General features: G+C 40.1%; 1 protein-coding gene and 1 pseudogene across 3 annotated transcripts in view; both read left to right on the top strand.

Annotated features, from left to right (window-relative positions):
- The window catches only part of LOC138046899 (lysophosphatidic acid receptor 1-A-like), a 390671-nt gene that overhangs the window by 156253 nt on the left and 207263 nt on the right, over positions 1-27155 (top strand). The gene's annotated exons all lie outside the window — the stretch shown is intronic.
- Positions 1-27155, top strand: part of LOC138046646 (uncharacterized) — a 203584-nt pseudogene that overhangs the window by 43714 nt on the left and 132715 nt on the right.

Raw genomic sequence — 27155 nt, 5'->3', positions numbered from 1 at the left:
ATGTCTATGTCATATAATGATAGTATCATGGAGTCATGGTTTCATAGGTTTCGTGGTGTCAATGGTTTCAAGGTTTCATAGGTTTCATGGTGTCAATAAATTCATAGGTTTCGTGGTGTCAATGGCTTTATGGTTTCATAGGTTTCGCGGTGTCAATGGTTTCAAGGTTTCATAGGTTTCGTCGTGTCAATGGTTTGATAGTTTCATAGATTTCGCGGTGTCAATGGTTTCATGGTTTGATAGGTTTCGCGGTGTCAATGGTTTCACGGTTTCATATGTTTCGTAGTGTCAATAGTTTCATGGTTTAATAGGTTTCGTGGTGTCAATGGTTTCATACTTTCATAGGTTTCTTGGTGTCAGTGGTTTCATGGTTTCATAGGTTTCGTGGTTTCACGGTTTCATAGTTTTATGTGTTTCGTGGTTTCATAGGTTTCGTGTGTGTCAATGGTTTCATGGTTTCATGTGTTTCGTGGTCTCGATGGTTTCATGGTTTCATAGGCTTCGTGGTGTCAATGGTTTCATGGTTTCATAGGTTTCGTGGTTTCATGGTTTCATAGTTTCATGTGTTTCGTGGTTTCATAGAATTCGTGGTGTCAATGGTTTCATGGTTTCATAGGTTTCGTGGTGTCAATGGTTTCATAGTTTCATGTCAATGGTTTCATGGTTTCATAGGTTTCGTGGTTTCATGGTTTCATAGTTTCATGTGTTTCGTGGTTTCATAGAATTCGTGGTGTCAATGGTTTCATGGTTTCATAGGTTTCGTGGTGTCAATGGTTTCATAGTTTCATAGGTTTTGCGGTGTCAATGGTTTCAAGGTTTCATGTGAAACCATGAAACCATTGACACCACGAAACCTATGAAATCATGAAACCATTGACACCACGAAACCATTGAAACCATGAAACTATTGACACCACGAAACCTATGAAACCATGAAACCATTGACACCACGAAACCTATGAAACAATGACTCCATTGATACCACGAAACCATTGACACCACGAAACCTATGAAACCATGAAACCACTGACACCGCAAAACCTAAGAAACCATGAAACCATTGACATCACGAAACCTAAGAAACCATGAAACCATTGACACCACGAAACCATTGAAACCATGACTCCATGATACTATCATTATATGACATAGACATTGGCATATACTAATTAGCATAAATTCGTGCACCGTAACACCAAGTAATAAACGAACCCACGACCTTCGGGTTAGATCACCGCTGCTCTACCGACTGATCTACAAGGTCAGACGGGAGCAGGTCGTGGGAATTGACGATGTTAAAGTCCACGGCAATGAACATGTACAAGTATAAGGAAGGATTACGTTTTTGCAAACGTTGGCCGTGTAGCACTTTTTTTTTATGTGATTCGACAAGAGCTGTAAAATTTAATTTCCAAGTTGAACTATGTGCTCTCTCAACAAAGTTACTATAGTAAATAAGGGCACGCGACAAAGACGGGCCGAAACAACATATAAGTGACCGAGAGAAATTTTTCTACTTTTAATACCAGCGACGTGCAAGATTTAAGAAAACAGGTGACAAATTATAGTACAAAAAAAACAGTACTCAAGCTGAATTAAAAGTCTTTCATAGCTGAACGGACGTTTGGGTAAGTCCTTCCTTTAGAATCGATCTAGCAATTTCTGTTGAATTTATAATGAAAAATCACTTTATCTTCTCTTACAATTCCTAATTAATAGTTACGCGTCCTATTTTAAGAACGTTTCTACCTTGTATAGTTATAGCGGTTATTATGCATAAGTGGATTTATGTTGAATAACAATGACAAAACTTGAATATCTTTCATGAACAGGCAATTTTGTTTGGCTTTTTTCGCTGATATTGCCGTCGTATATCTTGTGCCATAGTCTCCTAAAATCGTAGAGGAATATAATTAATCTTTTGAGTGACTTTTCATCACTGCAGATTTTAAAACCATCGGCTGCTTCAAAGACACCTCCAATCGAGCCATTCAAACATTGGAAGGAAGAGATTCTATTCTCGATGGATCGTTATGGTACTCGAAAGAACCCCATTGCAAAGTGGGCCGTGGCTGCAATGCGAAAAGGATACAAGATGTGGCAGTTCAGGATGGAAGATGGTGCACAGCCAGTGCTACAGTGTATCAGACCTTTGACAAGTACGGCAGATCTGCAGCCTGTGGGTCTGACGGTGAAGGCGAACGATGGACAAACCAGGTCTACCTAACTAGCAGCTAATCAATGGTGTTATGCAACAACACTTGTACTGATTGCTAAAGAAATAAAAACCTCTTCTGCGAACGGGTTTTTTTTTAACATCTTAGTTTTTCTTTTGCTGCTTTGGGACTAGCTAACGTTTCCTCAACAATTAAACTTTTTTAGTTCATTGTCACTGACGAAGCATTTATGGTGTGGATCATGAAATTTCTCTTTTCCCTGCTGAGTTAAAGTACTTTTGATTTGTGGGTATTAGGACTGCCATGATTTGCGTTTCTATTTTGCCGTTAAATTGACGAGGCCGCTAATGAAAGACAATTCCAATCGATTTTCAGAATTGCTAAATCGAACTTGTGTTGGCCAATTTTTCTTTGAGCTCTTTTGTCATCTTATGAGAAATGGTTTCCCCATCTCATGTCCAGAATTCACTTTCACCTTCCCATAATGCAATCCGCTTTGGCGGGGTTATTTACATAAAAAAAAAACACTCGAAGTTACTTACTCTTGGGACTGAATTTTTATTTGTCAGTCCATTGATGTCTTATTCACTTATCCATTCCACCAAAATGGGGTTTCTCTGGGATTTTTAAACTCTCCCTTGCAGCTAGGAGTTCCAGATAGTGAGTGTATTTTTATTGCCCAAATTTCATTAAACTAGGACGCTCCATGAGCGTACACTGGTTGCCTGTGGTACGAAGGGACTGAGTTGGATGGTATTAAACTGCAGCGTTCCAGGCACTTTTTTTCAAGTCGGGGGTCATTAAAACCATTTAAGGGGTCTCCCAGAAGTCGTACCAGCAGAGGCCCTTTAACTGTGTCCATTTCTCGAAAGTCCCGATAACTTTTTGAGCTCGAAAAAGCCATTTGTGAAACCGCCATTAAGGAGTTCGTCTTTTAGTATGTTTTTAAGATAGCTAAAAACCAAATGATTGACCTTCTTAAGGTTCAAAGGGAATGGTGATACCGAAAAAAGTCTCGGGACTTTCGAGATACGGGTCCCCGAACCCGAATGAGAATGGAACAATGACCCCTAATAAAGTCAGGTAAAGTCACAGCTTACGAGCCAGAAGGCTCATTAGGGCGGCGCTTATCTCCGGTTTCCGTAGCATGAAGCGACTAGGAGTATTTATACTCCCCCTGGATGGGATGCTAGTCCATCGTAGGGTTACCCCCAGCATTTCGCCGGTACCATTTAAACACCTGGGTGGAGAGAGGCACCGTGAGAGTAAAGTGTCTTGCCCAAGAACACAACACAATTTCCCCAGTCAGGACCTGTCACGTAATAATTATTATTATTTTTTTTTTGTCACCAGTTTGTAGATAGTTTTAGCCACTCGTCTTGTTCGTTAGTGTGAGTGTTAACTATCTATTGTACGATTCCCTAGTGTATTATGTATTATCTGATTTAGTGTTATAGAACTTCTTTTAAGTGTTGTAATAGACCCTTTGCATAAATGGCAATGTACATCCTAAGCCTCACATTCATGTGAAAAATCCTTTGTCTAGAAACATAAGTACGAGGCTAAGGATGTACAAAGTATTGTTATTCAAATTTAGGCGCCATATAAGCAAAGGGTCTATGTAGTCATCTAAAAAAAACCATGTTTTGTCGTAATTTGAATAAAAATTAGTTTAACTATATATGGATGTAAAAAGTCGTGGGCCTCGGGACTTTCGAGATACGGGTCCCGAACCCGAACTGAGAATGGAACAATGACCCCTAATAAAGGCAGGGAAAGTCACAGCTTACGAGACCGAGGCTCATTAGCGCGGCGCTTATCTCCCGGGTTTTCCGTAGTCTGAAGCGACGAGGAGTAATTGATACTCCCCCCTGGATATAGCTGCTAGTCCATCGTAGGTTACCCCCCTCATTTTCGCGCCGGTACCCATTTAACACCTGGGTGGAGAGAGGCAGCCGTGAGAGTAAAGTGTCTTGCCCAAGAACACAACACAATTTCCCCAATCAGGACCGGTCACGTAATTATTATGTTATGTTGTTTTTGTCACCAGTTTTGTAAATAGTGTTTAGCTCACTCGCTTGTTCGTTAGTGTGAGTGTTTACGATCTGTGTACTATTCCCCTAGTGTATTATGTATTATCGGATTTAGTGTTATCGAACTTCGTGTAAGTGCTGTAATAGACCCTTATTGCATAAATGGCAATGTACATCCTACAAAGCCTCCCGTGTCATGTGAAAAATCCTTTGGTCTAGAAACATAAGATACGAAGGCTAAGGATGTACAAAGTATGGTTATTCAAATTTAGGCGCCATAGAAGCAAAGGTCCTATGTAGTCATCTAAAAAACCATGTTTTGTGCGGTAATTTGCAGATAAATTAGTTAACTATATATAGATCGTGTAAAAAGTCGTGGGCGTGGGTTGGTTGTTGAAGGGGGTGCAAGGTTTGTTGACAAGAGGGAAGACCAATGTTTAGAAGAAAGTGGAGGGCAGAAACGCTGAAACAGTCAATGCTGAAAAGTCTTTAGGGCAGACCCAAAAACGTGCAACAAGGGACAAAACCAGCCTTTGTCTTACAGTGGATGAAACGAGCGAGGAGGAGAATAATTACCTGTCAACCCACGCTCTTTAGTGAAAGGGAAAACGGAATAAGCTGGAGCGCCCGGAGTTGACAAAAGAGGAACAGGAAAAAACTAAAGTCCGAGGAAGATAGAAGGCTCACGGAGAGCGCGAGTAGAAGCAGAAGCGGAGACGAGAAGCATTGGTTTTAAAGCTGCATGCTGGCTGAGGTTTGCTGGTTTGTGGGTTAGTAGCGTTTTGATGTGAAAGCGAAGAACATAGAAGGAACTGAACTGAACTGTTTAATATTGTAAATATTCCAGTAAAGTATGTAGTTTAGTTTAATTAGTGTTGTCATTTAAATATATATAAAGCTAAAGAAAATCTAGGTAAGATTATTAATTAAGAGATAGTCACTGTACTAACTTTTATACTTGTTGTTAACTTATATCTTTTATCAAAAGTCGTACGCGTTTCTTAAAATTCATACTTTGTTTTGCGGGTTTGTGCGAAGGGTTGAAGTGCGTTCTCTTACATTTAGTTTAATCGCAATCGTGCGAGACCAGGGGATCGCGAACCGTCACAGGACCCCAACGGTGACCACTCGATTCGGAGTCGAACACACTAACCATGAGGCCACCGCGCCTACCACAATGACCCCCTATGGTTGTTTCAAAATTGCGGAACGTTTTTAAAACTTTTTTGGTAAAGTATCTTTCGTTCTTTTTGTTTTTCAAGATTAACTTCTTCTAATGTAAAGTTTTGCCGAACTCAGCGTTAAACAGCATTTGGAATAGAGAAATAAACTCCTTGTTAATTTTTAATCTGGGATTAGCGTCAATAGGATTTGAACAACCGGGCCCAGGTCAAAATCACGAGGTAAATCAAACTTCCAGAACTAAATTCCGAAATTTTCTGATCCAGGCCAGAAGGATATGACTTCATGGTGATAGCTCTATGCCAAGTTTCCCGAGGATTGCCTTGAAGATGGTTTACATACAGACATACAAACTTTTAATTTTTTTAGCTCGGATTTCCGGCAGAGTAGAACTATTACATACACATTGTAAATATATGTCCTACATTACTAAGTTAAATGATCAGTCAAGTATGATGATTATATCCGTCTTTCGAATCTTTGTTGGGAACACAAAACCAGTTCACCATACTCTTCCAAACATTATCGCTGCAATGGACAAGAATGTTTCGTTTATCAGCCATGCATAGGCCGAGCATGGGATAAACCGAATGACCAGCATTACTATTTATTAATTTTAACGATAGTTCCCCGCGTTTGATTGGTTTATATTCTTTTAGGCGTAAATGGTATCGTTCCTTTTCCCCTGAAAATTAAAAACTTGCTTCGTAATGTGAGAAAGAAATCAATGATGCGATAAATACTTCTCCTTAGCCTTTTAAAGAGATCTGAGAGAGTTTTGAATGAGCAATAACATTTCTGTCGAATTCGGTTTAACGTATGATTGTAAGAACAACGATCTTAAAATTTTCTGAAGCTGTTGGCTCAAGTCCTCGATCGTTATAACTCTCCTAACTACTTTACAATGGCACCTAGACAGAGTGTTGTTGAATCCTTAAAAGTGCTTCTTCGCTATGCATTATGATTGAACTATAGAGTACCTCACTTTCTTGACCAAACCAATCAGAGGCAAGATAAAGATCCAAAAAACCCGCTCTCGTGCGTTTTCGTGCCACTGGAATCTACATCGACTTCGGATTAGCTCACTACATTGTGCGCGCCTCTTCCGATTGCTGATTGGTCAGTTTGAATTTCAAAACGCTCAACTTGAAACTGCTGCAGTTCACTATCAAGAGCAAGCTACAGGTTTTCTTAAAGTGGAATAGCGGCCATGTTTGCATCAGCAGGAACGCCACCGCAAAGTAAATTTCTCACGCCGGTGCGTAAGCCTTGCATGCGCATGGCGTAGATGATGGGATTTACCAACGAGTTTGATATGAAACATGTTAGGGGGAACATTCGCAGTGAAAATTTACAGGACTTTTCGGCGAAGTGAAATCAGGATAGAACAAACACAGACATATATATGTTATAATAGGCAAGAGAGTGATCAGGGAAGCAACTGTAACAGCAAACAAAATGGCGGATAGCTGGCGCTCTCTCATGATAATTCGTTGTCGAGGCGGTTCATTCGCGGGCCAAAACGAACCTTGATAAAAATTGAAGTGTAGCAAATGCATACAACAAGGAGAACTAGTAAATAGTATGCAATATACAGAGCGGAATTTAATAATAATAATAATAATACTTTATTTACTTATAACGCGCAAGTATCAATTTACATTTTCACCTGCGCGGAACTAAATCCATTAAAAACCTAATTACAATTTTATAATATAACTAGTAACTAATGATAACTAATAACTAATTACTCATAACAATTAAATTATATGAATAGCATGAAAAATAAAAAACTGGCCTTAATATCTAAAGAAGAATGTATACGTCGTGTAAGCAATTAAAATATTTAAGGAAATGCTTCTCTAAAAAGATACGTCTTAAGTGCTTTCTTAAAAGATGGTAAAACTAATGAACTTCTAATATTAAATGGTAGGTTATTCCATAGTTTGGAGCGGCGACTTGAAATGCGCGGTCTCCAAGAGTAGTATATGTTTTCAATTTTCTATTCTAATAGTACATTGTCACTATTTGACCTAGGTTGTATTTTCCAGGCTTCTTTACTTTAATTAACTCTTTGATATAATTAGGGGCATGCCCATGAACAGCCTTATACGTAATTAAAAGAATCTTAAATAATATGCGTTCACGAATAGGCAGCCAATGAAGTTTAAACAGTAAAGGTGTTATGTGACAATATTTACCGGCATTATATACAAGCCTAGCTGCGGCATTCTGTACTCTTTGAATTTTTTGGATTTGATAATCAGGTAAACCTAGATATAGACTATTACAGTAGTCAATTCTACTGTAAATTAATGTATGGATAAGAACTTCCACCGATTCTTGTGATAAATATTTCGTATTCTACGAAGATCATACAAATGATACAATGCAATACTACAAGTCTATTGATATGTGTGTTCATTGTTAAGGATGGGTCTAGCCACACCCCAAGTTTCTTGACTTCTTTGCTAGGCTTTATCAAGTCGTACCAACACATAATGTGGACATATTTATTTTCTGAAGTTGTTGCTTCGTGCCAATTAGTAGCAGCTCTGTCTTGTCAGTGTTAAGTTGTAGTTTGGACTCCTTCATCCATTTCTGTATATCTTTAATGCATCCTTCCATAGCCGCTATGGCCTCAACCTCTCCACAATTGTCCTTGGGACTAAAAGATACATAAAGTTGAGTATCATCAGCATAGCACATAACAGATGGTAGGTGGGGTTTAATGATATCAGATAACTCACCAGTGTAAATTGTAATAGCAGAGGACCAAGACAGCTCCCTTGTGCCAAACCGAACTGTAAGTCGAAAGAACGTGATTCAGCTTCATTAACGACGACTCGTTGAGATCTATTCTCTAGGTAGGATTCAAACCATCGTAAAGGTACATTTGTGATTCCACATCTAATATTAAGGCGATCAATCAACATTTTATGGTCTATAGTGTCGAATGCAGCACTCAAGTCTAATAGTACTAATAGAGTCACATGTTGTTTATTCATATTCATGAGGAGGTCATTTTTTACTTTCAGTAGAAGTGTTTCTGTGCTGAAGTTTTTCTGTAGGCTGATTGTTGGTCTGGGTAGATGTTATGTACGAGGAGATGATTTTGTATTTGATGACAAACAGCTGTTTCAGTTAGTTTTGACATTTTTGACAGGTTACTAACTGGTCTAAAGTTCTGAGGAACGTGCATATCAGCCCCGGGCTTTTTCAGTAATGGCGTAATTAGTGCTTCTTTCCATACTCGAGGAACAACCCCCGTCCTCAGAGACATGTTGATTAGAGACGTGATGACGGGTAATAACACATCACACTGAGGGAGTAGCTTAGATGGAATTGGATCTAAGGAGCAAGATTTTGAAGATGAACGTTGTATGAGGGATTTAACATCGTCTCCTCTGTAAGTTCTTTGAACTCTTCCATGGTCTCAGGTGGGAGTGTAGACACTTCAGTAATAGAGCTTGAACTGACGGATGTTTCTTCAGTGTCCAGTCGAGCACGAATATCGACTATCTTTTGAACAAAGAAGGATCCTAAGTCATCAACAAAACTTTTTGCATCAATAGATGCTGGCAATTTATCAGATGTTTCTTTCTTCAAGAGACTACGCGTAGCACGAAATAGTTTACCCTGATCGTGACTATTTTCAGCAATAAAGTCTGCATAGAAGTCTTCTCGTGCTTTATCCATCAATGCTGTTGTTAAGTTCCTTTTCTTTTTGAATTCAGCAAAGTCTATTTCAGACTTGGATCTTCTCCATTTTTTCTCTGCTCTTCTCCTTTCACGTTTTGAAGCTCTTATTTCTTCGGTAATCCATGGGACGCGTGGTCTATTAATAGTTGTGCGTGTTACAAGCGGTGCATGATCATCGAGGATCTTTTTTAATGTATTGTTGTAGCACATCGCTAAATCTTCAGGATTATCAGGTGGATCCAGACATAAATCGGAATCGGCTATGGCTAATTGAAACGCCTTCATATCGATGGATTTCAACTTCCTATACGATACTGTCTTCACTGTTATATCTGGTCTGTTAGAATTGATGGTAAAGTGAACAGCACCATGGTCAGACAGAAAGCGATCAATACGTGGCACACCATAAATGGTAGTGTCCGATTTGCGTGAAATAATTAAATCTAGGGTGTGTCCTTGTACATGTGTAGCATACTCTACATGCTGCACAAGTCCAAAAGATTCCAACAGGTCAGAAAATTTCGTTGCATCGTTGTCATCTACAGCGTCGACGCGGATGTTAAATCGCCTAGTAGTAGTAATTCTTCTCTGCAAAGCACTTTCATTTCAACGTAATTAGCAAATTTATTACTAAAGGGATGTTCCCGCGATCTTGAAATGGCATTTTTCCTAACGTGATTTGAAGAGCTTCTCTGATAATAGCTATCAGCCAAATGATAGCTATAGTGACGTAGTAGACTCGTCTGCTCATGAATAGATGCCTGGAAGGACGGTATGTGGCATGCACGCACTCCAACGAGATGACAGCAAGATTTGCAAGCGAAGCAAAGGAGAAGATATGGAGAAATGCAAATTTGATCAGATCAGCCCAAGAACTGTCATCATAGGTGTACTCCCAGGCATCACAATGTTGACCGATTCGTTCAATCTGAAGGGGGCCTGAACCCCCGCCAAGAGATCAGTCATCGTAAGATTTCGGATAAAAATGTAAGCGCCTCGGCGCTGCATCTGGCGCTGTGTCATGAATACAGCCATGGTGATAAGATTGAGGACCACTATGGCTGCACATTCAGATATTAGCGTAACGATCCACGGAGTGCATTCTGATGAGGCGAGGAGTGAAGACGCATCGGCTTTGTTGGTCGCATTTCTGTTGTCACTGCCAGACATAGTTTTTTACTGAAACCACCTGAAATAAAAACCAAAGTTATATTTGTCAGACAGAAAACCTCTGTCCCACATGCAAAAGTATTTTCAACAAAGCTAGTTGAGTACAGATCTCGCCTAGTGCATTGCTGTCAAGTGGCACTTTGATATTTAGGTAGGTTGCTTTTCAGACTTAGAAATCTTATTCCTATAAATATCGATTGACGTGAAGCGCCCCGAGATCTTTGTTTAAAAGAAAAAGGTCTTAAGATGTAAGGTCAATATTGTTTTTATACCTCTGTAAGTTTAGAGTTACAAGGGGATATGTGATTTATTTGCCGAGGAAGCAAACGAGGTCAGTGAATCCTAGATTGCCTTATTTTAACCAGCTCATTTTTTTACATGAGTGGAATAATCAACTATGAGTAACATAATGAGATGTTCGGGACTCTTTCATTTATTTTTATTGTATGACTAATATAAGAGAGTTTCCATTTTTTTTTTTTTCAAGGTCCTAAAACCTTTAATTCCCAAAGCTTGGTAATTTTAACATGCAATAAGTATATCGTCTCCTCCCTGCTAGCAGAGCTCTCTTTTCTTTTGCGTTCACTGGGCTGACAAGTTCGGGAAAAGAAATTTCTGCCATGGGTTGAAACTCACCGTGATCCAACCGTCGTCGACAACCTTGGACGACACTCTTCAAAACCCATGCTCCAAAATGCGTTTGCTGTCTGTGACTTGAGCCCGCCGTGTCCCGCGTATTCATTTACAGACATTTCCCTGTTTGTTTAGCAAGCCCAAACAAAATGAAGTATCACGCGTGAGGATTCGGTCGCGAAGTTACCGCCGCGCATGCCCAACACAGTGAGTTTCGACCCATGGCAGAGGTCTCTTTTCCCGTACACTACAACGGAAAAAAGAATGACCTCTGCTACAAGCAGGGAATATTGTCTCTTCCACGTCTTGGAAAATGAATTTGACAAAAAAAACAACAACAATTTATTGCAATCTTATTATACTTTTAAAAAATTCTAGATCTATTGCATTTCTGGTGTGTCTCTAAATTTTTACATTGTTATACTCTCAAACAACAACAACAACAACAACAACAACAGTAACAACGTACAGCAACACTCTCACCTCATATTCATCCGTATTCGAGAGTAAAAAGACAGTTTTAAATTTATGCATTATGGTCAAAGTCTCAAACAACAACAACAACAGTAACAAAGTACAGCAACACACTCATCTCATATTCACCCATGTTCGACGGTAAAAAGACAGTTTTAAATTTATGAATAATGCGAGGAAGACAAAGAGGAAATTTCAGTTGATACATAATATTATTAAAGGATGTCTAGGAACACTGACTCGTTATCAAAGCTGAAAGGCTGACAATTGAAGATTTTTACCTTTTGAAGACAATTTGTAAATAGTATGACGCCTTCTGTGAGCAAACCCGTATGTTAACGAAACAAAATGTAAACAGTGTGATGTCAGCAAAGATTCCCTTATTATTATTATTATTATTATTATTATTATTATTATTATTATTATTATACTCCCCCAAGGGATTATCCAACCGATTAATTTTTGCGGGCTCTCATTGGATAAAACTGATCACGTGACACAATTTGGACAATGTAGTCCGATTTGATATCCGTCCTCTGATTTTATTTCTACGAAAGAAAACCAGGAAACGAGCAAACGTTCTAGTTAAACTTTTGATTGGTCATGAAAGACACAAAAATCATTTTTGCAGAAGCCAGTGATGGAGAAATTACAAAGGTGGTTGACAATGCAGCCAACAAGAAAACGTTCACAAAATATACTCTCAAGTTTTCTTTTTTGTATAAACAAACTACCGTCGCTTGCAACTACCTGTCCACACACTTGACAAAAACATGTTCCGCCGGCCGGTCAAAATTCAACGTTTTGACAAGCAAACTTCAAAGGTTACCCGCCCACTTTGGAACGTTTTGACGCCACTCCGCAAACAATTCACAGGAAGCAAAGTCAGCAACACGTACGGGCATTTTGTCTTTTGTAGTTTTGAACACCTTGCTTGAAATTCCTACCTAGTTTATTTATTGTAAACGCCATGTCTTGCCAAACGGCAAATAAATCATGCAGCTACGATCATTTGCGTAACTGGCGCCAAAAGGTTCCCAAGTGGGCGGGTAAACTTTGAAGTTTGAGTGTCAAAACGTTGAATTTTGATTGGCCGGCAGAACATGTGTTTTTGGATATTCTCGCGAATGCGAAAACGGGAAACAATTCTTTTTACTTTGAGACTAGAAGCTCAAGAAAATAGTGAACTTTCCTGAACTTTTTTGACCAGATTAACAAGTATTATTAAATTCTCAACCTCGGATAATGCATTTCGCGAGCTCTGATTGGTTCACTCAATCACGGTTATCAGCTCATATACCTTAGTTTGACCGCATTATATGATGGTAAATGATTGCGCTGAGCGTTGCTAAGCTAAAATTTATTCCTCGGAAAGCGAAATTTCTCTCTGAATAAAACCGAAAAAGAAAAAAAAACTTTATTTGTGGAAAGTTTGGATCAATTCCGACGTTTAGAAGTACGTGAAAAGGCAAGAAATGTTTTTGTGATGAGCCTACGTCTGTCTGACCACAAGGTATTACACAACATCGCATCTTCATCAGGTTTTTTCGATTTCGCTCGGATTTTCTCGCTTTTTTCGCTCGTATTTCGTACTTCCAAATTTTTGGAGTTTAAGGAATTTAATAAAACAATTTTTCCATTCGCGCTTGTTGGATATGAGACTGGATATAGCCAACGAGCGTAGCGCCGAGTTGGCTATTTATCATCTCATATCCAACTCGCGCTCATGGAATAATTGTTAAATAGCTAATTAAAAGAAGTCCGTCAAGTTCACCAGGTTTTATTTTGCCAGAAAGTTCAAACTGAGTAGCAGTTTTTTGTATTGATAGTGCACGTACAGTTGACATACACTTTTTTTTTGGTAAGAACCTTTTTCTTTTACAGTATTGAGGCTGAGATTAAAAAAAGAGTACATGTTGGTAGAAAGTACGAACATGAAACATCAAAAAATAAAAAAAATTGTAGTGAGTGAGAAATTAGTAAAATTTGTTGACAGATGATTGATTGAAATTTGATCGCCGATTCAATTAAGATGCCTTAGACGTGCTGTAAAATTACTTGAATAAAAATTACATGATCGGGTTGTTTTTACCAAACTGTTTGTTTAATCAGCTTTGTAGTACTCTAGAAAACAAGCGTGATCCATTCTCCTTTATTCTATATCATTTAACATTAGAATAGTTTTGGCATTACCTTAGCCAGCCTACATAATGCTAACACAGCTTTTTGCTCTCTTATGTTTGTAGAATATCCGAACGCATATGTTCCACAGCATTTATCTTCAGCGCACATACAGAAATGTTAGCTGAACAGCAGATACCACGAATTGCGTCCTTTTGAAAATGACTTGAGTAACGCAACAAAAAAAGGCGAAAACGAGGAATGTTATTTTCATCGCACTGAGATGAAAAAATAACTGAGAGAGCAAATGGAGCCGTATCCGACATTCACCAAACAAACGAAGCAATTTGCGAAAGACTCAGTGTCACAAGGCTTGAATTATTGTGACGTGCAAACTCCAAGAGGTGCCCTCTGTCACCAGAACAGACATTTCCTGGTACGGGTGCTCCCGTTTCAACAATCGACTTCGTTTTCGTTCGGTGATTCCGGATTTAACTCTCATCACCTTTTGTAAATAACCAACTGGTTCTCTTCTGCCAGTTGTCTTTCATAACGCCGTTATGTTTTTGGCCGGAACCCTCACTCCTCATAATCTGCCCCACCATAAAGCTAAAAGCTTTTAATACTACCGGTTACAAATACATTTTTCTTACTTTACTATACTTCTTCAAACAAGGGAAGCCTTTTCACTTACTAACTAAAGAATTGACCAGGTCAGTTAAGTTCCTTTGTCTGAAAACTTCTACTCACCGTTTCTTGAACAAACTTCACTGAGCCGTTGAGCGTTTTTGGATTGTCAAGTGTGAACGATTCTGTCCTATGCTCCTTGCAAGAAAAGAAACTGCAAAAAGGGAAAAGTTCTATCAGAAGTAAGAAAGGTTACCATGGATCGGCTTACTGGATTTCGCATAGCCGTTCCATATACACGACGAAGATCGATTCTTTGCTTTTCATTTACAGCTGGCATCACAATTTGATGTTTTTTTCAGGCCCAATTTATTATTATGCAAATAGACGGACAAAAAGAGTAAAAAGCGTAAAGTGCTTTTAATGAGAGTGTCAATTATTTATGAGTCAATGAGCGAATGAGTCAATGAGTCATGAGTCAATGAGTCTATGAGTCAACGAGTTAGTGCAGTTAATTAAACTATAAAATGAAAGCTTAAATTTCAGAGAGTGCTTAAGCCTAATCACGGAAACGAGGGCTTAGGCTTAATCAACAAATTATTGCTATATTGACTGTGAGTCTCATTGACTCATGACTCATGACTCATTGGGCTATCTTGAAAAGCGGGAATGAGGAATGTGGAACGGGTATCGGGGAATCTTTAAAATGATTAATCTTTAAAACCGGGAATCTTTAAAATGGGGAATCTCTAAAACGGGGAATCTTTAAATGTCCAGAAATACAGTGGACTTGACTTTCCTTAAACTTGATTATTGAGTGAATATTGGTTCCCGTTTTTTATTCACCTTAATGCCCCAGACCCAAGGCCCGTGGTCAAGGAAAAACTAAAATATCTTTTGAGGTGTTTACCGAACGACAAACGAGATAACTTATCTCAGACGCGCTGTCTGTATAGGGAAATTCCACTCACTCCAACTAGGCGGAACATTTATTAAAAATTGCGGGAGATAGTGAATTGTTCATGTACTGCTGGCGACACACTTAAGCTGCCAACCTTTCCAAAGTTTTAAATGCGTGATATTTTCGTATTCTAAAAGTTTATTGACAACATTGCTAAAGAGAAGCCATCACTCTGATGTCCGGACGTGGTGTAAAATGTAACAGCAAAATGTTTTTGAAATTATGGGTCATGCTTTTTCGATTCGCTAGCGTGTAGCTCACGCTGATTTTTCGTGCTCGGTGGCAGTTATATAAACAAATCAATATGCAATTTAAAAACTTTAAGTTCAGATGAAAGAGGATAGCTGGCCTTGACCATGGGCCTTAGGTCTGGGGTATCAAGGTGAATAAAAAATGCGAACCAATATTCACTCAATAATCAAGTTTAACGAAAGTCAAGTCCACTGTATTTCTGCATGGACATTTAAAGATTCCCGCTTTTAAAGATTCCCCGTTTTAAAGAAGATTCCCCGTTTTAAAGATTCCCGCTTTTAAAAATTCCGGGTTTTAAAGATTCTCCATTTTAAAGATTCCCGGTTTTAAAGATTCCGCATTTTAAAGATTCCCCGTTCCCCGTTCCCCATTTTCCATTTCCATTCCTATTCCCATTCCCATTCCCATTCCCACATTCCTCATTCCCGCTTTTAAAGATAGCCTGACTCATTGACTCATTGACTCATTTGACTCATAAAACATGCGTTCTCTTTTAATGCTTGTAGGTGCCATCCGAGTTGTAAATATCCGACATCAGACTTATGAAAAAAAGGAAATCCGAGTTGTAAAAATCCGACATCCGAGTTGTGAAAATTCCACATCTGAGTTGTGAAAATAATGCTAAGACAGAACAAATTTAAACCAACAATATGGAAACGTTTCATTGATGACTTTTTCTCACTATTGGACGTAAGCCATGAAACAGAAATTCAACCTGTTCATTGCGTACCCAGCTATAAAATTGACACAGAAGGAGAACACTTTCCTAGACACAACAGTGCACAAGGAGAATGACTCGAAAAAGAAGTTATTTACGATATTAAGACATATCACAAGCCAACTGAAACCACCAATACACTCATTTTACCTCTGGCTTTTATCAAGGAGATATGGAATGCCGTTTGTATAGAAAATAATAAAAATAAATAAAATAATTAACAGCATGTTACTGCCCTTGGCCTTTAGACTATAATACTAGTTCTTCTCCGCCTAAGACTTACATGTTATTTAAAAAGGCTTTGTAGAGATGTAGAGATCCATCATTGAATTTTAATCGAGATTTTTAACTTGTTATATTTAGCTGCACATGTTTTTGCAGGATAATAAACAATTCTTCCATGAACGCGCGTTGGATATGAAATGGTAAATAGCCAAAGAGGCGCATAGCACCGAATTGGCTATAACCAGTCTCATATTCAATAAGAGCGAGTGGAATGATTGTTCTATTAAATTTCTTCAAATTCTGAGCCTGCCAGACGTTTTGTCGTGGGAAATTTTGCATCCCGCATCCCCTCCCTTCAATATTCCATTTCAAAAGTTGTAGATTTTGCGCGCATTGAGAAAGCCGTTTATATACCGTAAAATTCCAAAAATAAGCCCCGGGGAGCTTGTACTTGGAAAATTGCCCTCAAATACAAAGTAAAACAAAGCAAAAACGGTAAATTTACTTGCAACTATAAGGCTAGCCAAATTGATTCGGATACGCAAATTTCCCTCCGTAGATAAGCCCCTCCGAATATGAGCCCCTCGAAAAAGACCCTTGAAAAATATAAGCCCCGGGGCTTATTTTCGGAATTTTACGGTATATAAACGGCTTTCTCAATGCGCGCAAAATCCACAACTTTTGAAATTGAGTATTGAAGGGACATTATGAAGTCAGATTTTTGTCCAAAAACCAAGTTTCTTTCTCTTAGCTTCCCACTTTGAAAATATCAACTGACAATGTGTCTTGACTTCTAAAATGACCGTAGCTCCATTTAATATTGAGTAGGGCCTAATTAGAAAATGTGAGTAGAAGGTGACCATGATGACATTTTACTCCATTTTATCGATGTAGAAATGCATCGTCCACGAAATAGTTTTCCTCATTTGATGTTTTGTTATGTTGGTGGCTTTGCCAGTCAGCGCTCGATGTGGTAAGTCTTAACTAAGTAGATTAATTATTTTACGAAGTTATAAGGAGACAAAATAGTACTTTTTTTTATCGGATCAACATAATACAACCAATATGCTATCGCTAACTGAACATCCGAAAACTAAGGAAGTTTTTGCTATGCCAATGGTTAGACTTAGTCCACGCGATTGTTTCTTCAATGTATTTCTGAATGTTCGCATGATAGTGAGTGGAGGTTAATAAGGGGACACAGAGTTTAAATAACGACAATGTAAAATTTTAGGACGGGTCTCTTTCTTTTGTTTATGAAACCGTCGGCTGCTTCAAAGACACCTCCAATCGAGCCATCCAACCATTGGAAGGAAAAGATTCCGTTCTCGATGGATCGTATGGTGCTCGAAAGAACGCCATTGCAAAGTGCGCCTTGGCTGCAATGCGAAAAGGATACAAGATGTTTGCAGTTCAGAATGGAGGATGGTGCGCATCCAGTGCTACAGCGGACCAGACCTTTGACAAGTACTGCAGATCTGCAGCCTGTGGGTCCAATGGCGAAGGTGGACCGTGGGCCAATCAGGTATACTGTATCACAGGTGAGTGTTAACGGCATCCGTTTGGCAACTATAAATGCGAGGACTACAGGCTAAGATACAAACTATTGGAGCGAAGCGTAGTCTCTGTGATAGCCTCCAGGTATGGTGAGTCATTGCTGGCGGACATCTTGGACATGCTTTTGTGAATTTCGAGTAAAGCTCACTGGCCTTCAGTTGCATGATAATATTCAGGTAATTCAGGTCGCCATGCGATGATCATGATCATGATCATTCTATGCCAGTGACGCCGCGAACCAGACCGTTGACAAGTACGGCAGATCTGCAGCCTGTGGGTCTGAAGGCGAAGGCAGACCATGGGCCAATCAGGTTTACGTCATCAAAGGTAAAATGTCGATGAAATGTCTATTAAATTCTCAACCAAATAAAATGAAGTGTTTATTGCAGACAAAAGGCCTAATGAACCGGTGCGAAGGACTAGCGTGTTCTTCATCTTCATAAAACACTAAATTTGCATAGTCGTGTTCGTTGTGACTGTCTTCCACAGAGGACAAATTTGTAGTGAAATCGTAAATAAGAAATAGGATAGCAAGTTTCCATTTGCTCCGGTTCTTTTAAATGCTCTGTACAGTTAATTCGATTTTAATGATGAAATGGTATATATGAAATGAATCATATATGAACTGCGGATATGAAATCAAGTGAAGCTATGATCTTTGCAGTTATGAACGCAATGTAAGCAATTACATAGAGAAGCCTGAAAAATTCAGGACTTCAACGGGGTTTGAACCCTTTACCTCGCGATTCCGGTGCGACGCTCTAACCAACTGAGCTATAAAGCCACTGAAGTTGGGAGCTGGTCATATGTGAGTTCTAATGGTCCCGTGAAGAATGAATCAATGAGGAAATGTGGCTTTATAGCTCAGTTGGTTAGAGCATCGCACCAGAATCGCGAGGTAACGGGTTCAAACCCTGTTGAAGTTCTGAATTTTTCAGGCTTCTCTGTTCAATTGCTGAAATTGCGTTCATAACTGCGAGGATCATAGCTTCACTTAATTTGATTTTGTTAGTTACCATTGGCCAATCAGGTTTATGTCATCAAAGGTAAAATGTCAATGAAATGTCTATCAAATGCGCAAAAATTAAAAACGAAGTGTTTTATTGTGAACAAATTAATAGGCCTAATGAACTAGCGTGTACTTTATCTTTGTAAAACATCTGGGGGGAGTACTAAAAAAGTTTAATACGGGAACGGAACGTTTGCTTTGATAAATTTTGGTTTGATATGAACAGTTTGTGAGTGGAAATGTCATCGAATGAACTTGATCATGAACCCGACCACGTGCAATATGTGGACGAATAAGAAATGCGTGTCCCCGTTGGGCCCAGCCGTTCTGACAATTTTCGAAAGGAAAAGGCTAAGAGCAAATTATTTCGCCAAAAGGCTTCTGAAGTCGTGAAGAAGCCGAAGGAAACTAGCCGTGAAAATTGAAGAACTCGAGCGGGCCAGGGAAGAATACGAATCATTTTTGGAACTTGAAGGATTGCAGGAGCACCTCACGCTAACGGAAAATGCCGCCGAAAGGGCAAATTTGTGTCTCGAAATCATTGAAATTTCGATAAGAAAGAGGTTGGTAGTTCAGAGGCTGGTAGTGAATATGCGCCCTCGCACCGATTTGAGTCAGCCAGCGGTCATGGTGCACCCTCGCGTGTCAGTGAAAGTGAGAGGCGTGCACGTGTCATGGATCTACAAGTTGAACAAGCAAGGAGAGAAGCTCAACGCCGACTGGAAGAGGAGCGCAAGCGAGCCGAAAATCTCGAACAGGAAAGGCAATTACAGGAACACCGACGCATAAGAGAACTCGAATACGAAGCCGAAAAATTGCGATTAGAAGATCAGCTTGACATCCGTACTGAAGGTAAAGGGGACCCAGAAGGTATTGAGAGTCGTTTGCGAGATTTTGAAGATGCCGAGGAGGAAACTGTTTACCGTGACATTAAACCCCAAATATCGGAAAATGAAGAAAATCGTGAAAACGCAGATGTCCCTTTACCTCAGCAAAAAGTGAAGTTGCCGTCTCCGATTAAATCGTCCACTTTGTGCAAGCAGACTCCCCAAATCGATCAAGCTTATTGTGACACGGAAGAACGCCTCAATGGTTCGTGGATCAAAGAGCTCCCGGCTAAGCAGCGTACAACTGGAGAAACGAACTTACAGTCAACACCAGCGTTCGTGTCCGAGTTCAACAACGTCACATGACCTAAACACGTGACAACTGTTAGGACCTACATAATGTAACGCAACTCGAAATGTCACTAACATCTTTTCCCCTCCCGAATGACAGGGGATCTTAAATACTTTACTTTAGATCATAGTTCTCCGAAATGTTCTTATTACACATTAATCCTCGGTCTCCCGAATCTCCAGTGGAGAGTCTGGTCATTGGTCGCTTAAGGGTCTTGCCATTAACCCGTACGTTCACCACTCGCACAAGGCCGTCAGGGCCAGGGTACGTCTGCTCAATGCGCCCAACATTCCACAGTCGCCTCACAGTTCCAGGATCAATAACAATGACAACATCTCCAACCTGCAAATTGTGGTTACGGAAGTACCATTTGTGTCTTGATCAAATCTGCGGTAAGTATTCTTTCATTCATCGGTCCCACACATGCCGAATGAGCTCTTGTAGTCTTCTCCAGCGCTTTCTGGGATTAAATGGCTTGGTGTCAACGCTCTCCGGTATAAAATCACCACCTGTCTGCCCGATCATAAAGTGATTTGGAGTCAAGACACGGTCGTCGTTAGGGTCATCACTCACAGTTGTTAAAGAGACTTTCTACCCCAATGAAGATTGTCTCCAACTCCTTATCATTAACTTGTGCATCACCGAGTACATCAAAAGTAGCTCGTTTTTCTGACTTGATCATAGATTCAAATACTCCACCAAAATGTGGCGCTGCAGGTGGGTTCCATTTCCAACTCAGTCCTTTATTGGAGGTCATCCGTTGTATCTTGTCGTGGTCTATAGCAGAGACTAGGTCTCGCAGTTCCCTCGCTGCGCTTACAAAGTTCGTTCCATTGTCACTTAACATTTGCTGCGGCCATTCTCTCCGAGCAGTCATTCTAACAAAGGCGTTAAGAAATGCATCAGTGTCTAAAGACGACGCCATCTCTAAGTGGCAACAATGCGTCTTCAAACAGAGAAACAAACAGAAATATCGCTTAGCTCGCACTCTCCCACGTCCTTGCTAAGTTAAGAAAGGTCCTCCAAAGTCTACTGCACAGCTTTCGAAAGGTCTGGAGGATTGCTGCAGTCTAATCTGCGGTAACGGCGCCATTTGCTGGCTTGCTGGCTTTGATCGAAGTCGTCTTGCACATTCAAAGCATTCTCTCATGACTCTTTTTACTTGTTCACGAACAAGGACCACTAAATATTTTTCCCGTACATGATTAATCGTATAGGTAAGCCCCATCTGATGACCCTCTAATTCATGGTAGTACTTAACGATCAGTCCTGTGACATGATTCCTCCTCTTAGGCAGTATGATTGGACACTTTACATCATATGGGAGATCGTCCGCATGTCGTAGTCTGGTGTTGCACCTCATAATGCCATTAACTGATACTGGATTAAACGGTGCCAAAGTACTTCCTCTTAGGATTTCCTTATTCCTTCTCAATGCCTCTATCTCTGCTGCATACACCTTAGACTGAACCTCCCGAATGCTAAATTCCTCAGCGTTTTGAATCTCCAATGGCTTCAGTTCACCCTTCTCTCTTTGCTCAGCTGATTTTCTACAATTCTCTGTAAAGCGGCGCACGCACGCTGTCACACGAACCAACCAATTTCCAGTTTTCCTTTTGTTTTAACTCGACACCATTTCGAGAATCTTGAGGGGCCCAATCGCCACACCTCTTCGACTCTAGCCGCTCCTTCACCTTCTTCAATTATTTCCTTTAAGTTCAAGGTTCTCTGTTGACGTTGGCTTGTCAAACTTGCACTCTGGCCAGTCTTGTTTTGACTTCTTGAAAAATTCGGGCGCATTAAACCATAAGTCAGCGTGTGCTCTTCTACTGTCACGCCTCTTGTTCCAAGGTCGGCGGGGTTTACATCCGTAGAAACATAGCGCCACTGATTAGGAGCAGAGAAGTCATGAATTTCTCCAACACGATGGGCAATGAACGGTTTATACTCTCTACTCTGACCTTGGATCCAGTACCCCACATCTATACTGTCCACCGAATAGGTCACTCCTTTTGTAGATATCTTAAGTGCAGAGCAAACTTGTCTTGTTAATCGTAATCCGATGAGTGCACCCAAGAGTTCTAATCTGGGGATGCTCACTGCTTTCAATGGTGCAAGCCTTGACTTCGACATAGTCAATCGAGTAGTGATATTGCCATCCTCATACACATGACGTGCGTAAACTACAGCTGTATATGCGTCCTCTGACGCGTCACTGAATGTATGAATGCTCAGTTCTTCCACCTCAGTACTTGGGTTTTTCAAACACCTTGGGATCTTCACAAGTTCAAGATCCTCCAATTCTCGAAACCACTTTGTCCATTCTCGCTGATGAGGTGTCGGCAACAGTTCATCCCAATCTCGTGCCTCCAGCCATGCCTTTTGTATCAACAACTTGGACCTGATTACATAGGGTGATAAGAAACCTAATGGGTCGTAAACTGATGCTGTTCGCCTTAAAACATTCCTCTTGGTGAATTCAACTCCATCTAACTGTAACTAATGTAACTAGTGTCTAAAGAAAAATTCGGCAGCTGTGGCGGCCCACAGAACACCCAGAGTCTTGGTTATTGGCAATTCTCTCTTCTCCAGGTCTATCGTGGAAGTCCTATCTTCTTCCGCAACGTCAGCAATTACCTCCGGTTCATTCGAGATCCATTTACGGACATGAAACCCAGCCAAGTCCCCTAGCTCGCTAAGCTGCTTTCTTGTTTCCTTCGCATTCCACTGTAGGTGCGGATGGCATCAGATCATCCATGTAACAGTGTTCCAAAACTGCATTAGCTCCCAGTGGGTAAGTCTCTTTGTGACGGTCTGGCATGATGTTGCCAAGCGAACTGCACACAAATTGGGCAGTAATACCCTTAGCCTGCGTAGCAAGCGTTTCCGTGGGGTTTCCGCGTAAATTTCGATGTTTTTGGCCGCGCGAAAATTGGGGGAAGGGCAAAAAAGAAAGAGGGGGGAGGGGGAGAGGAGAAATTAACTTGTAAGCGTCTCTCCCCATGTTTCAGAATGACAGGAACAGTACGCAAAGCAATACTCCTCTGTGCATGTTCTTGCACTGTTTCATACGTACTGGACTTGTTTTCCACTGCCATGGGTGTGTCAGCCTTCCCCTCCATGGACCCAGAAGCTACTTTCTCCTCAGGAAGTAACCGATGGTGTCTGTCCTTGCATCCGTCAATTCCACACACTCCAAGTACATGAGCCACCAAGTTGCCCTTTCCCCAAGCAACGGTAACACAGTCCAAATTTCTTCGCCGTCTCCCACTTCTTTCTATATTTCTTCCCTTGAACATATCACATTTCCAAATTGAGTGTTTTTGGTTGCACACTTTACAGGAACGATCACTTTTCTCTTCTGTCGTCCCAAAGTAAGACTTAGTTGAGCTCTTCCCTCGTACACTTCCAACATTGGACAAACCATGCTTATTTTCTAATGCTTGTACCTGGTACTCAGCTTCCTCAGCAACCTAGCCACGCAGCTCTTCAAGAGACTCCACGCTTCCCTTTTCTTTAATCCATCGGTAGTACTGGCTAAGTAGAGCGTGAGGAAGCTTTTTCAGCACAATTGTATACAGTGTTCCTCCTTCCAGGTCAGAATATATTTCTTATTTTCCTTTAAAGAAACCACAGTCCTCTCCACTATGTCGGCAAATCTTTCTAGCTCTCTTGGATTATCAGCGTTTACTGGCCTCATCTTACGTAGCTCATCAATATGGGCTTGAACCTGTCTCCTGTTTCCCCCATACTTTCGATTCAACCTTGCCTTAGCCGCTTCGTACGCATGATCCGAGTAACCAAGCCCTTTCACCGTTTCGGCCGCCTCTCCTTCTAAAAACTTTCGAGCCGCAACATTTTAAACTGAGTTGACAAATTTGTTTCATCCACACAACTGGAAAAAGCTGCCAACTGATATTCTTTCTTGTCGCCCGAAAACTTTGGGATGAGCTGTTTGTTGGCATCGACCACGTGACCATCTTTGCCATGTGTGCCCTCAAATGTGCCGATCGAGTAATGTGTTATTTCCTTGAGTTCGCTTTCCTTGCTGTTACTTTGCGATAAGAAAAGCCGAGCTTCCTTTGTCTCGTTGTCCACACGATCTATCATTTTATCCGCTTCATCACCTGTTGAAGCTGCCAGCGATGCATGCTTATTTTCTCCGTACAAGGTTTGAAGCGAGTTCTACAGCTCCAACAATTCATTCCGTCGCTTGTCGATGTCCTGTGGCTTTTTCGTGACATTTTCCTTGTTTTGCGTTTTCGTCGATAATTCCGTCGCTAATTCGTTCAGAAGCTTCGTAATACTTCTCTTGAGGGTTCTTTTTGCCTTCTTTAACTCTTCTATTTTTCCATCCATAATTCCTCCAGTTTAGTTCTCGATATAATTCCTGCCAAATGTTCCCACGTTCTAACGAGTCCCTTAAAAGTTCCACAATACTGGTTCCGATTAAAGTCCAATCGTTACACTGATGCGAAGATCCGGCTCCCGAAGGACCAAAATGTAGCTTCTATTCCTAGACTGTAAGCTTTTAACGAAACAAAACTATTTCGACAAATTTCGACAAGTCTCGAGCCAAGTTCCATAATTGTCCGAGTGCAACAACGTCACATGACCTAAACACGTGACCCTACATAACATAACGCAACTCGAAATGTCACTAACATCTGTTATTGGCTAATTTGTTAATAAGACGTCAATCAGCGTGTGTCAAGTCAACCATTAAAAGGTGGACGTTTTTCAAAAAAGGGGGTCTTCTTACAAGCGTTCCCTCAGTCTCTTGCCCCAACTTTCGCGCGGCCAGTTTCCGGAAAATCGTTTCGAAGCTCTTCTGTCCACCAGGAACGCTCTCTACGCAAGCTACCTGAAGCGTGAAAAAGGTATCCCTTTACGGATCCCTCGGGGCTGAAAAGATTAAGAATACACTCGTGAAGATCATTCTGTTTTGATTCGACAAGAGCAGTAAAATTATATTTTCCAAGTTGTATTACGTGCTGTCTCAACAAAGTTACTATAGTAAATAAGGGCACGCCAAAGACGGGCCGAAAACAACATATAAGTGACCGAGAGGAATTTTTCTACTTTTAATACCAGCGACGTGCAAGATTTACAAAAAACAGTACTCAAGCTGGATTAAAAGTCTTTCATAGCTGAAGGGAAGTTTTTGTAAGTCCTTCCTTTAGAATTGATCTAGTAATTTCTGTTGAATTTATAATAATCAAAGTGCCACTGTCGTTACTGGTGGATATGAAAGTTACCGCGATTGTTTAAAATTGGCAGGCTAAAGTTTTCGTTATGCATTAGCATTGATAGTTGGATAATTGTGTAACAGCATGGTGGGCTCTCATATGCGACTAGATACCCAAAATAATGCATGTATGTGAGGTAATCCCCTTTGCTGTAATTCAACCCTGTGAAATAAGTATACCATTTCTCCAATAGGCATAAGATTACTCTTTAACACATCCTCTATAAAGAGCTGTACCATGTGTTCAAAGTTCGTTGCACAGATGACAGGGTAATTTTGAATAAGAGTTAACTGAATAGAGTGTAATGTGAAGTGCTAGATTTCTATCCCATATGAACCATGTGAGCGTAATCTTGCACTTCACATTACACTCTATTCAGTTAACTCTGTTTAAAATATAAAGTGCTACACGGCCAACGTTTGTATAAACGTAACCTTTCCTTAATTTTGAATAAGGTCTGATTTTTGTTGCCAGGTCATATTGTTAATTTCATCAGGTTTAGCAAGTAGAGCAGATCCATTCAGTAATATTAACACTTTTTGTGCCAGTTATACATTCCTTCAACAAGCCTTGCAAATATTTATCACTATATTTGATACTTTTACACTTAGAAACAGATGATCTGAACCATAACTGATCACAGCAAGTGCATACATATTCAGGGCCATGAGTTATCTTATCACGAAAAAGACTGAATCACTTTTGACATGGAATGTCTAATAGAGTCTTGACCTTGACAAATTTCAGTTTGGTTTAGCCTTGAGCTCTGCATAGCTTTCCTTAAATGGTTTTATGCTTTTCTGTTTAGGTCTCTGATATGTTCTGGATTGCTTTTCTTTTCCTATTCCCTTGCTGCTTCAATATTTTCAGATCTCTTTTTGGCGTTTTGCATTGTTTTTCTTTTCCGTGAATTCTTCAAGTGATTTTGTCTCTTCCGCTTGATAGATTCTCTCATGTAAGCTCTTTTTTGCCACTGCTTTGTAGAAATTATTACTGACACTCACATCATTTTTGGCCATCGTTAATTAATCGATTATTACCAGGCTCTGAATAATTGTTGACATTGGTAACACCGCTGATTTCATAACCTGAAATACTATCATTATAATAATCTAATTGAAGTGCTCAAACATAGTGTCTTCCATATAGATGTCCAGTGTTCACAGTAGTTCCCTGTTGTCCGCTTATAGGACTGATAACAGTTACTGGTGCCCACCCCTCAATGGATTCATTTATACGTATAGTAACATTTAATACATTGCAAACTGCTTGCACAATAAGTGCATCACACCATGTATTTTGCTGTGACAACAAGCGCACAATTGCTCTGTAATGGGTCCAATAAATGTTTGACGGATGTTTCTGATGGATTCAACTCCAGCAGCATGCACATTCATGTGATAGGAAGGATCATTGTATAACCGGTGGGCAACAGAAGAAAAGAAGCATGAACCATCTGAGGTACATTCTACTGCCTTCAATCCTTTTTGAGCTAATCGAGCCTGCAAAAGTGCTATAGAAGGATTTCTCAGTATTGTATGTGCTGTATGTGTACTCGTTCCATGAGCAACAGGGCCTGAGTTCGATTCAATGTCTCCTGATATCAATAGCTTTTCTCTTGATAGACAATAATTTTCATTTTGTTGGTTCAATTTTGTCGAATGCGTAGTAGCAGATTGATCTTGAATACAAAATAGAAGTGACAAGTCTTTTTTGTGTTTAGCAGTCCTGCGGATAATAAGATAAAAATGACGATTAGAATCTCCTACTCTCGAAGATTATTACGTCTGAGTTGCGGTCTAGGTATAGAGATATAATATTTTCCAAAGCAAGAGATAAACATTTTCTCAACTCAGACGAGCTCGGTACGTCCTTATTTAAATAAT

Source organism: Montipora capricornis, chromosome 4 (genome assembly GCF_036669925.1).
Source record: "Montipora capricornis isolate CH-2021 chromosome 4, ASM3666992v2, whole genome shotgun sequence".
NCBI lineage: Eukaryota > Metazoa > Cnidaria > Anthozoa > Scleractinia > Acroporidae > Montipora > Montipora capricornis.
The sequence above is the reverse complement of the archived record's forward strand: the minus strand, read 5'-3'. Positions and strand labels throughout refer to the sequence as shown.